The 13370-nt window shown below is 34.2% G+C and overlaps 1 non-coding gene across 1 annotated transcript; it reads right to left on the bottom strand.

Annotated features, from left to right (window-relative positions):
* Positions 1-12654: 12654 nt before the first annotated feature.
* LOC128283378 (small nucleolar RNA R71) lies at positions 12655-12760 on the bottom strand. Its single transcript, XR_008273720.1, has one exon. It is a non-coding gene; the product is annotated as a small nucleolar RNA R71 (small nucleolar RNA).
* Positions 12761-13370: the final 610 nt, after the last annotated feature.

The following is a 13370-nucleotide window of genomic DNA, read 5'->3' on the forward strand; positions in this document are numbered from 1 at the left end:
TACCAAAATAGCAATCTATTTCTTGCCAAACCTCAAAACATTGGAAAATATTGATACATTTTGTAAAGTATTGATAATTACACCCCGAGTATCGATACTCGGGCGAAGTTATTAATACCAAATGGGTATTTTGACTCCCTACACTTTTAAAAATATAGAGGTATCATTTTAAAAGCCTTAATATCGATACATCTACTTCAGGCTACAAAAATTCAGTATATAAGAGCATTTAAATCATTCAAACTTAGTCCTTAAACATCATGCTTCATTCACCTAGTCACATAAGAATCAAAATATCTAAACAATAAACCAAGTACCAAGTACCATGTCCAAGTTCACAAGCTTCCAAACATACGCAATATACAAATAAACCCCAATACGTCTTCCAAAACTGATATAAATGTCTACCACATTGCCTTTTTATTCCTTAGGACTAGAATAAGCAAAAAACCTTCTATAATAGATAAATAAGGGCTTGGATCAATCCCTCGACGGCCACATTGCTCACACTAGGAACGCAACTACTCTACAAAGGATAAAATGGAGTGGGTGAGCTTAACAAGCTCAGTGAATGCCTAGAACAACTACTACGCAAACAAGTTGTCATGCATCAACCAAACGACATACATCATATTCCCAAAATGTCATTAACTAAGTGTCATAATTCACATATTTAGTCATATTCCACATATTCTTTTACACCTTATTTATACGAATGTTTAGCCATATATATATCAATATTCTAACACATATCAATCACATATAAACACGTATAATTACATATAATTGTATTTAGTCACTGTATATGATAATTTGGTTCTTGAGTTTATGAAACATAAAGTGTACTTTATCACCACTCATCAGACACATAGATTTCCAAAACACCACATATAGACTCATAGAGACAAACATATCCTATAAGCGAAGCACATAGTTAACGCTCTCCAGCACACTACACATACATATCCTAGTGAATAGAGCTTGGTTCACATTCCCTTATCTCTCCCAAACTACCCCTGGGCCTTAGCTCCCCATATATGACAACACAAATAAGTGAGTACTCACAATCCTATGGCATGCTAACTATATCTAACGGTTTCATTAAGCCACAAGGCCAAATATCCATAACGTCATCAAATATTACTTACCGATTATCTGCAAGTATTATAATCATATAATTAGCACATTATACACACTGTCACATGGCATGAATTACATACCTATTATATTTACTGTAACACTCCTATCCCGTATCCGTCGCAGGAATAGGTAAAGGGGCATTACCGGACTTGAAACTCATATTCGAACAGTAAAAATTTTGAATATATATATATATATTTAGAACGTTCCTTTAGGTAAATACTAAAGACAGTCAGGGATACAATTTAACTGCTACAAGTACACATTCAAAAGATGCCATTTTCGCATGGCTTATATACATTAACCAAAATATTCTTCGGCCACTGGTCTATTCTTTACATGCCATAAAATAATTCAAAACATAACAGTAACAAGCAATGGATAGTGATAGTGTGACTAGTTGCTGACGATCCCCGAGCCTGTAGCTTCCAAATGAGATCTATAAAACAGAGGAAACAAAGTAAATGGAGTAAGCATTACAATGCTTAGTAAGTTTTAAGCAGTGTCAACAGATAACAATCAAATTATAACATAGTTGTTCGTATTTTTATTTCACTCTTCCTTCGGGCATACCATCCCTTTACCGAATATGCCCATCTCATCATATATAATAGGCAGATAAATTCTCACTTGATAGTGATCTCTTATAAACATAGGTACATTACATATTTTCACCTAACTTTCCACATTGACCAAACGCACAATAATTATAGAACAGTCTTATTGCTTTACTCACATATGCATCACATAACGACCTTGTGATTTAGTCCAAATCAAGCTTAAATATAATCTCAAAATACATACCTGACCAGCTTAACGCATTGAACGTATTTATTACCAATTGTTACTGGGAAGTCGTATAATCTTATGCTTTACTCGAATCTTTAGCGAAACCTTTAGCTCGAATAGTCCCCACAAGTAGTTATCGGGTCTTACCCAGACAAAATCTCCACACGTAGTCATCGGGTCTTACCCAGACATAATCTCCACACGTAGTCATCGGGTCTTACCCGGACATAATCTCCACACGTAGTCATCGAGTCTTACCCGGAATATATTTCCAAGTTTCATGTACATTTAATCACATGTTACAACATTCACGTCGACTGTCATATTTGTAATTCATTTGCCTCATCAAATATCTAATAATACACACCTTTCACATTTGGTCATTCGGCCACAATATACACACATCTCCTACATATTTCACACTAGCCATTCGGCTTTACCACATAGACATATCTCATACATATTTCACACTAGCCATTCGGCTTTACCACATATACATATCTCATACATATTTCACACTAGCCATTCGGCTTTACCACATATACATATCTCATACATATTTCACATTAGCCATTCGGCTTTACCACATATACATATCTATTTAACTTGTACATCAATTTGAGCAATAGCTTATAAGCAACTCAAATAGTTTCATCAATGTTTACAACAAATTCACATATTCACTACAAGCTATTTTCCTGAGCAATAGTCACTAAATTATTTATAACTGGAGCTACAAAACTCAAAATCAATTGCCGTTAATTTTCCCTGAATATAGACTCATATATCTTCCATGCATAAAATTTTAAGAATTTTAGGTTTGGCCAATAAATACCAGATTTTTCTTAAAGTTTCCCCTGTTTCACTGTCTGACTAATCTGACAACTCTTCACTACGAATCAAATTTATCATTGTACAGAATTAAAAATATGTTCTATTTGATTTAATTTGAAACTAGACTCATTAAGGAGTCTAATCATATAAATTTTATCTTATAACCATTTTTGTACAAATTATAATGATTTTCTAAAAACAGAACAGGAGATTTTGGAGTCATTCTGACACTGTCTCACACAACTTTAAATATCTCTTTATAGAAAATTTCTTTGCTTACACGGTCTCTTTTATAAGAAACTAGACTAATTAAGCTTTGATTACATATTTTATTCAGCCTATAATTCCACACCAACCATTTATAGTGATTTTCTAAAATCACATTACTGCTGCTGTCCTAAGCAAATTATTACGATTTGCTCTTAAATTTCCAAGTCCAAACACTTATGAACTTACCATTTGAGTTTAAGACATATCATGGCCACATCATATCTTATTAACTCAACTCATTATGTCCTATTATGATTGAATTTACTCAACGTTTAATCACTTAAAACTTACCTCGGAAGTGGTCGACGACTAGATATCCACGGCTATTCGTTTACTTTCTCTTTTCCCCTATCCGACTTTGATCCTCTAAGCTCTTGAGCTAAATCAAACAATTTACTTCCCAATCAAACACAATCACACGGCATCCATATACATTTTAGAACCATTCTTAACATATTTACTACTCATTTACAAACAAAATACTCATATCACATTTATAAAACTACAAGCCGAATATACCTATGTGTGACCATCCCAATTTAATCGATTTCTTGTTTTATGCACTACCAATTTTCACACATGCATATATATATATATATATATATAATAAGCATCAAATATGACGGTTAATTATTTTTATGACTCGGTTTTGTGGTCCCGAAACCACTTTCCGACTAGGATCACATTAGGGGTGTCACAACTCTTCCCCCCCCTTTAGGGATTTTCGTCCCCGAAAATCTTACTGGCAAATAGGATAGGGTAACTTTCTCTCGTTGAGTTCTCTAGATCCCACCTAGTTTCCTCAACTCTGAACTTACGCTTCAGTGCTTTGACTAACAAAAATTTCTTAGTTTGATCATAATAATTCATAGAGATCCACAAAATTGACACTTACTCACTTTTCATTTCGCTAATAACACACATAGGTATAACATAATTTACTCATCGGTCTGAACCTACTAGGTATAGGCTCGAACCCCACACACGGGTTCTAGCCTACTTAACCCAAAGTCCGAATAAACTCGATAACCATCAACTAATTAGGCTATTAGCCTAGTATACACTTCACCGGTCCCAAACCTACTAGGCACAAGGCCTGAATAACTCAAATATCCAAAATTATCACCATTCATCAGAAATTCTTACCAACTTTCAAATGTCGAAACTTAGTCAAAATAATTTCTTGAACATGATTAACAAAATAGTGTTTATTCACAATAGCACATATAACTGCATATATCGAGAATCTCATATTTATAATGTATATATATCACGTACCTTGTCAATTTAATGTCTCGAACTTATTTCATTACCAATTTAGCACAATGTTGTATAATCTCCGACTCTAATTAGTTCACCAGTGTTTAGTCCGTTTAACGAATTTTCTCTTTAGGTCTTACTTACTATTACAAATCAATGCCATCGTCTCACACGAGGTCATACATGAAACACACTTCGCATACACAGTGCCCACTGACTGATTTCACACACATAGCGCTAGATTAAAGAACTCGCACACATAGTGCCTCAATTACCAATCTCACACACATAGTGCTTGATTGAAGAACTCGCACACATAGTGCCTCAACTACTGAGCTGGCACACATAGTGCTCAGTTGAAGAACTTGCACACACAGTGCCTCATAACTCCAGCATGAATGCCTTCGAGGTTTAGCCCGGATATATCACTAGCACGAATGCTCTTCGGAACTTAGCCTGGATACATCACTAGCACGAATGCTCTTCGGAACTTAGCCCGGATACATCACTAGCATGAATACTCTTCGGAACTTAGCCCGGATACATCACTAGCACGAATGCTCTTCGGAACTTAGCCCGGATACATCACTAGCACGAATGCTCTTCTGAACTTAGCCCGGATATAACACCAGCACGAATGCTCTTCGAGACTTAGCCCAGCTATATAACTCTCAATTCTCATGTACATATACATATATAACAATCCACATTAGTATATCATTTACATTACTTGAATACAAACACAACATGTTTATCGACCATTCAACTTTCAGTTCCATAGCCACATACAAAGATCACATTTATAGTCGTAACACTCTTTCAAAATTGCATCACTTATACCCTTATAATTCAATCCAAATCAAAATTCAAATACGAGTACATGATACGTACCTGATCAACTTAAAGATTTAAGCATATCCAAGTGAAGTTATATCGCAAATTCTCATAGTCAAAAGCTTGCTACAGCTCGATCGGGATCAAAATTCATTACAATACAACAAACACATTTTAATAGTCAAAAATCATCACACTATCACTTTATCACTTTATGGCATGTATAAATAGACTCACGCGTGCTACGTTAGTCCTAGAATCGACTAAACCGTAGCTCTGATACCAATAAAATGTAACACTCCTATCCCGTATCCATCGTCGGAATAGGTAAAGGGGCATTACCAGACTTGAAACTCATATCCAAACAGTAAAAATTTTGAAAATATATATATATATATATATATTTAGAACGTTCCTTTAGGTAAATACTAAAGACAGTCAGGGATACAATTTAATTGCTATAAGTACACATTTAAAAGATGCCATTTTCGCATGGCTTATATACATTAACCAAAATATTCTTCGGCCACTGGTCTATTCTTTACATGCCATAAAATAATTCAAAACATAACAGTAACAAGCAGTGGATAGTGATAGTGTGACTAGTTGCTGACTATCCCCGAGCTTGTAGCTTCCAAATGAGATCTATAAAACAGAGGAAACAAAGTAAACGGAGTAAGCATTACAATGCTTAGTAAGTTTTAAGCAGTGTCAACAGATAACAATCAAATTATAACATAGTTGTTCGTATTTTTATTTCACTCTTCCTTCTAGCATACCATCCCTTTACCGAATATGCCCATCTCATCATATATAATAGGCGGATAAATTCTCACTTGATAGTGATCTCTTATAAACATAGGTACATTACATATTTTCACCTAACTTTCCACATTGACCAAACGCACAATAATTATAGAACAGTCTTATTGCTTTACTCACATATGCATCACATAACGACCTTGTGATTTAGTCCAAATCAAGCTTAAATATAATCTCAAAATACATACCTGACCAGCTTAACGCATTGAGCGTATTTATTACCAATTGTTCTTTGTGAAGTCGTATAATCTTATGCTTTACTCGAATCTTGAGTGAAACCTTTAGCTCGAATAGTCCCCACACGTAGTTATCGGGTCTTACCCGGACAAAATCTCCACACGTAGTCATCGGGTCTTACCCAGATATAATCTCCACACGTAGTCATCGGGTCTTATCCGGACATAATCTCCACACGTAGTCATCGGGTCTTACCCGGAATATATTTCCAAGTTTCATGTACATTTAATCACATGTTACAACATTCACGTCGACTGTCATATTTGTAATTCATTTGCCTCATCAAATATCTAATAATACACACCTTTCACATTTGGTCATTCGGCCACAATATACTCACATCTCCTACATATTTCACACTAGCCATTGGGCTTTACCACATATACATATCTCATACATATTTCACACTAGCCATTCGGCTTTACCACATATACATATCTCATACATATTTCACACTAGCCAGTCGGCTTTACCACATATACATATCTCATACATATTTCACACTAGCCATTCGGCTTTACCACATATACATATCTATTTATCTTGTACATCAATTTCAGCAATAGCTTATAAGCAACTCAAATAGTTTCATCAATGTTTACAACAAATTCACATATTCACTACAAGCTGTTTTCCTGAGCAATAGTCACTAAATTATTTATAACTGGAGCTACAAAACTCAAAATCAATTTCCGTTAATTTTCCCTGAATATAGACTCATATATCTTCCATCCATAAAATTTTAAGAATTTTAGGTTTGGCCAATCAATACCAGATTTTTCTTAAATTTCCCCTGTTTCACAGTTTGACTAATCTGACCACTCTTCACTACGACTCAAATTTCTCATTGTACAGAATTCAAAATATGTTCTATTTTTTTTCATTTGAAACTAGACTCATTAAGGAGTCTAAGCATATAAATTTTATCTTATAACCATTTTTGTAAAAATTATAATGATTTTCTAAAAGCAGAATAGGGGATTTCGGTGTCATTCTGACACTGTCTCACACAACTTTAAATATCTCTTTATAGAAAATTTCTTTGCTTACACGGTCTCTTTTATAAGAAGCTAGACTAATTAAGATTTGATTACATATTTTATTCAGCCTATAATTCCACACCAACAATTTATAGTGATTTTCTAAAATCACGTTACTGCTGTTGTCCTAAGCAAATTATTACGATTTGCTCTTAAATTTCCAAGTCCAAACACTTATGAACTTACCATTTGAGTTTAAGACATATCATGGCCACATCATATCTTATTAAATCAACTCATTATGTCCTATTATGATTGAATTTACTCAACGTTTAATCACTTAAAACTTACCTCGGAAGTGGTCGACGACTAGATATCCATGGCTATTCGTTTACTTTCTCTTTTCCCCTATCCGACTTTGATCCTCTAAGCTCTTGAGCTAAATCAAACAATTTACTTCCCAATCAAACACAATCACACGGCATCCATATACATTTTAGAACCATTCTTAACATATTTACTACTCATTTACAAACAAAATACTCATATCACATTTATAAAACTACAAGCGAATATACCTATGTGTGACCATCCCAATTTAATCGATTTCTTGTTTTATGCACTACCAATTTTCACACATGCATATATATATATATATTATGCCATTTACTCATAAACCCCATTATGCCGAATATTCATTAACCAATAGTCACACACACTACTTATGTACAAAAATTTATCCACCCTAGCCTATAGTTCATTCGCCATTCATCATTGAATCGAAACAAAATTTCATAGCAAACTCCTATGATCAAGCACACATATACTTACATCCCAATACTCATAACATTCAAAATCACATTTTAAGTAAATTATCTTAAACAATTCCGAATCCTTAAGTGATTAAACATCAAATTTTTACTCAATTCCCAAACATATAAACAACATTTATTCATGACATCAAGCATCTTCATTTCGGCTATTACACATATATACACTAGCAATCAAATACTAACATTTGCACTTCACCTTAATAGCTAGCTTAGCAAACCTTAATTTAACATATAGTTGTTCATAACACAATTAAAGCATCCTCTCCATTCCATCAATTCAAAACACATACATTGCCCAATAATATCCAAAATCATATTCGGCCTTAGTACTCAACTTGCTAGCCGATTTTTCTCCATCTAGCAACTAATGCACATATGTGCTCATTTGTTAGACTCTACTTCACCTAACTACCAATTTTTTTCTTTTCATCCAAATAACATGAACAATAACCATTTCTTGAACATTTTCTCTTAACCGATTACTCATGTTACCAACAAGATTCAAAATTTGGATATGGGCTAAGCAAGGAGCTTAATGACTAACTCAAAAAAAAATGCTAGAAATCCAAGAATCATCCTTGAACTTACCTTGATTTAGCTAACCACCATAGCTGAATTTTTCCAAGCTTGTTCTCTCCTAGTCACGGCAATGAGGAGCAAAGAGGAAAACTTTGGTTTCTCCTCCCATTTTCCATATGTTTTATTATTCTTAATTCCTTATCTTATTTTGTAAACTAATAATGCTAATAGAAAATACATATTATCAACAATGACCCATACCATGGCCGGCCACTACTTATTATAAATGAAAATTTGACATGCAAACCCATCATTTTTATAACATGCATTAATAGGTCCTTATAGATTAACCTATCACCTTTTAAAAGTGTCACACATAAGTCCTATTAATTAAATTCACATGCAATTACCAAAATTCAAACATGAAATTTTCACACATGCATATATATATATAATAAGCATCAAATATGACGGTTAATTATTTTTATGACTCGGTTTTGTGGTCCCGAAACCACTTTCCGACTAGGGTCACATTAGGGGTGTCACATTTACCATCACAACAATCATCACAACATGTTCATATTTCATCACATCATAATTCTCTTTATCACAATTCACAAATATATTTATCATATATTTAGCATAGGTAAAAGAACACTTACACTTGGAATTTAGAGGAGAGGTTTAGGCTACCTCTAAATTCCTAAAATACACAATGAATCATCTACGAGCAGCGATTCTAAAACACTCACCAAAATATTCACTTTTGCCAAAAATCGAAAGCTTAGATAAGCTTCCCTTTGCCTTTATCTCTACTCATTGAATGTCCTATCGACTCTGACACTTCAACAAGACAAACCATACATATATTCAGTCAATAAATCACCTTAAATAGCCACAAACACAAGCCTAAGCTACATTCTCCTCTAACCAAAACCTTTAGCACAACAAACTTAAAATTTGATTAACTCAGTCTACACTTAATCTTTTCGTATGCAACAAATTCCATTCATCTACGACTAATTCCCACCATTTAAACTTCACAAAATTATGTGTTTTAAGGTATCAACATTTTTCGACAAGTTGCGGCTATTACAACGAAAATTCATTAAAACCCAAGAAATTCTTGACGAAACTTCAAAGTTACTTTAGAACGCTTCTAATTAGGTTAAAAATAATAGAAAAAATATTTTAAAACCAAGTTTTTATCCACAAACTCAAAATTCACAATTAAAGATTCGATTTTTGGCTTTTAATCAAAACATGCGACTTAACGACTAAAAATTCAGTTTCAAAGACCCAATAACTTAAAAAAACTAAGGATAATGAGTTTTCGATACAAATCCAAAAAACGTAAAAATGGAGAAGATGATGAAATTGGTGAGATTTTTGGGTAATTTCTTGAAGATTTAGATAGGTTTAATGCTTGGAAATGATAAAAATTCAAAGTATTATAGTTTGGGAGTCAAAAATCAATTGAGAGGGTGAGGAATAGTAAGGGATGACAACATTAAGGAGATGGGAAAAAGCTTTTGTGAAAATAATTGGGAATGGGGGTTTATTAGGTTGATTTTGAAAAATTAGTTTAGTTGCTTCATAAAGACCCACAACTTTAACCTTTTTTACAAATTTGTCAATTTTCTAAAATTAAAGACATTCAAAACTCATCTTCAAAAATTAACTTAAAAACCATTGTCGAAAACATTATCGATTACCAACCTTACGAAATTTCGAGCTCAGATAGGGCAAAATTCCTAAAATACCCCCAAAACTCCTAGGCCCTATTTTGGGGTGTGACACTCCTGCAGAGTCACAAAGTATATTAGCTCACCCTTGGACCTCATTCGGTCCCTAAGGTCAATAAATGACTCAAATTACACATTTTATTAACTTAACTAATACTTACGGAAATGTAATTAAAACTTAACTAGAATGCTCATGATCAAGCTCCTAAAGTATGAAAACTAGTTTAATCTGCTACACCGAATTACGATAGATCAAGTTGCTACCACCTTCAAAATTTTTCTCTTCTTAATTATCTTCTTCAATGCTTTTTAAATTTTTTTGGTGAGAAAGGCTAATTGCTCTTGCAAATTTTCAATGGTAATTTCTCCTTTAGTTGCAACTTGATAAACCGTAATTTATACATATTTTCACCCCATGCTTAACACATTTTATGGATGATTTCCCATTAGAATTGGTGAATTTGATGCTCTTAATTCTTTAATTTGTTTTATACTTAGGAGAGCGAAAAGAACGAGAAATGGGCCAAAAACGGAGAAAATGGGCCAAAGCACGAAATCAACACGGCCTGGACCTCCTCACATGGGCAGACCACATGGCTGTGTCAATTTGGCAGGCTCAAGCACGGCCTGAATTAATCGCACAAGGGCGTGTCCTTGCCGAGCCCAAGTTGAGTCCAATTTGGAAAAGGCTAATTTTGAGGGCTTTTAGGCATTCCAAAGCCTATAAATACACCTTTGAGAAGGAAGAAAATAGACACATAGAATAGGGAGTAAGGAATTACTCCAAGGAAGCCGATTGATTCATCTTAGAAGCCAGATTCATCATCAAGACTGAAGATCTCTCCTCAATTTCCCTTTCAGAAGTTTTGGGTTATCTTTATGTTTTGTATTCTTTATTATTCTGAGATGTTTTCTTATTTAGTTATGAACTAAAACCCCTAAATACCTAAGAGGAATGAAACCTAAGACGAATCTTGTTATTATTTTCTGAATTGTATGATAAATATTTAACTTGTTCTTAATTATGTGTTCTTAATTCTTGTTTTGATATCTCAGGATACTAATTCAAGATCAGCTCTTATTCAGAGGAGGAATTGACCCTGTCTAAGAGTACATTTTTCATAATTAAGCGGAGTTGTTTGCGTGCCTAGACATAGGGTGACAAGATTTTGCCAGATTAGGGTAAAACCTAATAAGGGGATCCATAGATCGAGTTAGTGCAACCCTAGGGTGTTAATTACAGAAAGGTCTCAATTATTCAATCTAGGGATTAGACGTTATTAGTCTTGAATAGGGATAATAACATAACTTAGGGATCTCTACGGAACAAGTTAAATGAATAAATCGTCCGATTTGGAGCTAGATATTTCCTTAGGTATTATCTTAATTCAATAGATTTCCCAAAAACAATTCCCCAATTCTATTCTCTGTGAGTTCCTAGTTTAGATAATTAGTTAGTTAAAAACAAAACCTCTTTATTCCTAGGCTAGATAATAAAAAGATAGTCATTACTAGTACTTTTATTTCCTTTGGGTTCGACAATCCGGTCTTGCTAAAACTATACTACTGTTCGATAGGTACACTTGCCTACATCACGATAATAGTTAGTTTCAAGAACGATTAATTATAAATATTTAAAACCTATCACAAAATCACGCGATCAAGTTTTTGGTGCCGTTTCCAAGGAGCTAAAATATTAGGAACACTCAATTTTTATTACTTTAGCTATTTATTTTTCTTGTGATCTAATTTTATTTTTAATTTTATTCTAATTTACTAATTTTCTTTTTCTTTCTTCTAGCAGGTTTTTTATAGTTTATGACTAGAAGAAACCCGTCAGGACCACTACTTTTTTACGAAGAAATTGATCGCACAGTTCGTAGAAACCAAAGAGAAATAAGGAGAAGCCTAAGATACACAGAGAACGAGGAAGAAGACGATACTCAACCCCCAACCGAAGAGATGGCTGAAAACCAAGACAATCAGCTACCTCATGCAATTGCGGCTAATCAAAATCCTGCTCCACGCACTATGTATGATTATACTAAACCTTCTTTAACAGGAACTGAATCAAGCATAGTTAGACCTGCTGTAGCTGCAAATACTTTTGAACTGAAACCTAACACAATTCAAATGATACAACAGTTTGTTCAGTTTGATGGTTTGTAGGATGAAGATCCCAACACTCACTTAGCAAACTTTTTGGAACTATGTGATACATTTAAAATTAATGGCATTTCTGACGATGCCATTCGTCTTCGGTTATTCCCTTTCTTATTGAGGAACAAAGCTAAACAATGGTTGAATTCGTTACCACGGGGGTCAATTACTACTTGGGAACAAATGACCGAAAAATTTTTAATAAAATATTTTCGGCTGGCTAGAACGGCTAAATTACTTAATGATATCTCTTCTTTTTGCAGATGGATTTAGAAACACTTTATGATGCATGGGAGAGATACAAGGACCTTTTGAGAAGGTGCCCTCACCATGGGTTACCGCTTTGGCTCCAGGTTTAAACGTTCCATAATGGCCTGAATCCTTCGACTCAACAAATGGTTGACGCAGCTGCTGGCAGAACCATCAATAATAAAACACCTGAAGATGCTTATGAGTTCATAAAGGAGATGTCATTGAATAACTATCAGTGGCAAGTCATGAGGACAAAGCCAATGAAAATAGCCGGTGTTTATAATGTCGATTCGGTCACCATGCTCTCTAATCAGGTAGAACTTTTGAATAAGAAAATTGATGGTTTTCTTAGTTCTTCACAGGTTGACCCAGTAATGCAGTGCAAAGTGAGTGGAGGTGGAACAAGCCATTCGGAATACCAACCTTAGGGCCATAACATGGATAACAAGTAATTAAATTACATGGGTAATAATCCTCGACCTCAAAACAATCCATATAGTAACACTTATAATGCAGGTTGGAGGAACCACCCAAATTTCTCATGGGGAGGCCAAGGAAATCAACGACCACCTCCGGGCTACCAACAGCCACCCTATCAACAAGAAAAGAAATCGAACCTTGAAGAGATGCTCACAAAGTTTATCTCGGTATTAGAAACCCATTTTCAGAACACTAAAATGGCACTTAAAAATCAA

The sequence above is a fragment of the Gossypium arboreum genome, chromosome 10 (genome assembly GCF_025698485.1).
Source record: "Gossypium arboreum isolate Shixiya-1 chromosome 10, ASM2569848v2, whole genome shotgun sequence".
Lineage (NCBI taxonomy): Eukaryota > Viridiplantae > Streptophyta > Magnoliopsida > Malvales > Malvaceae > Gossypium > Gossypium arboreum.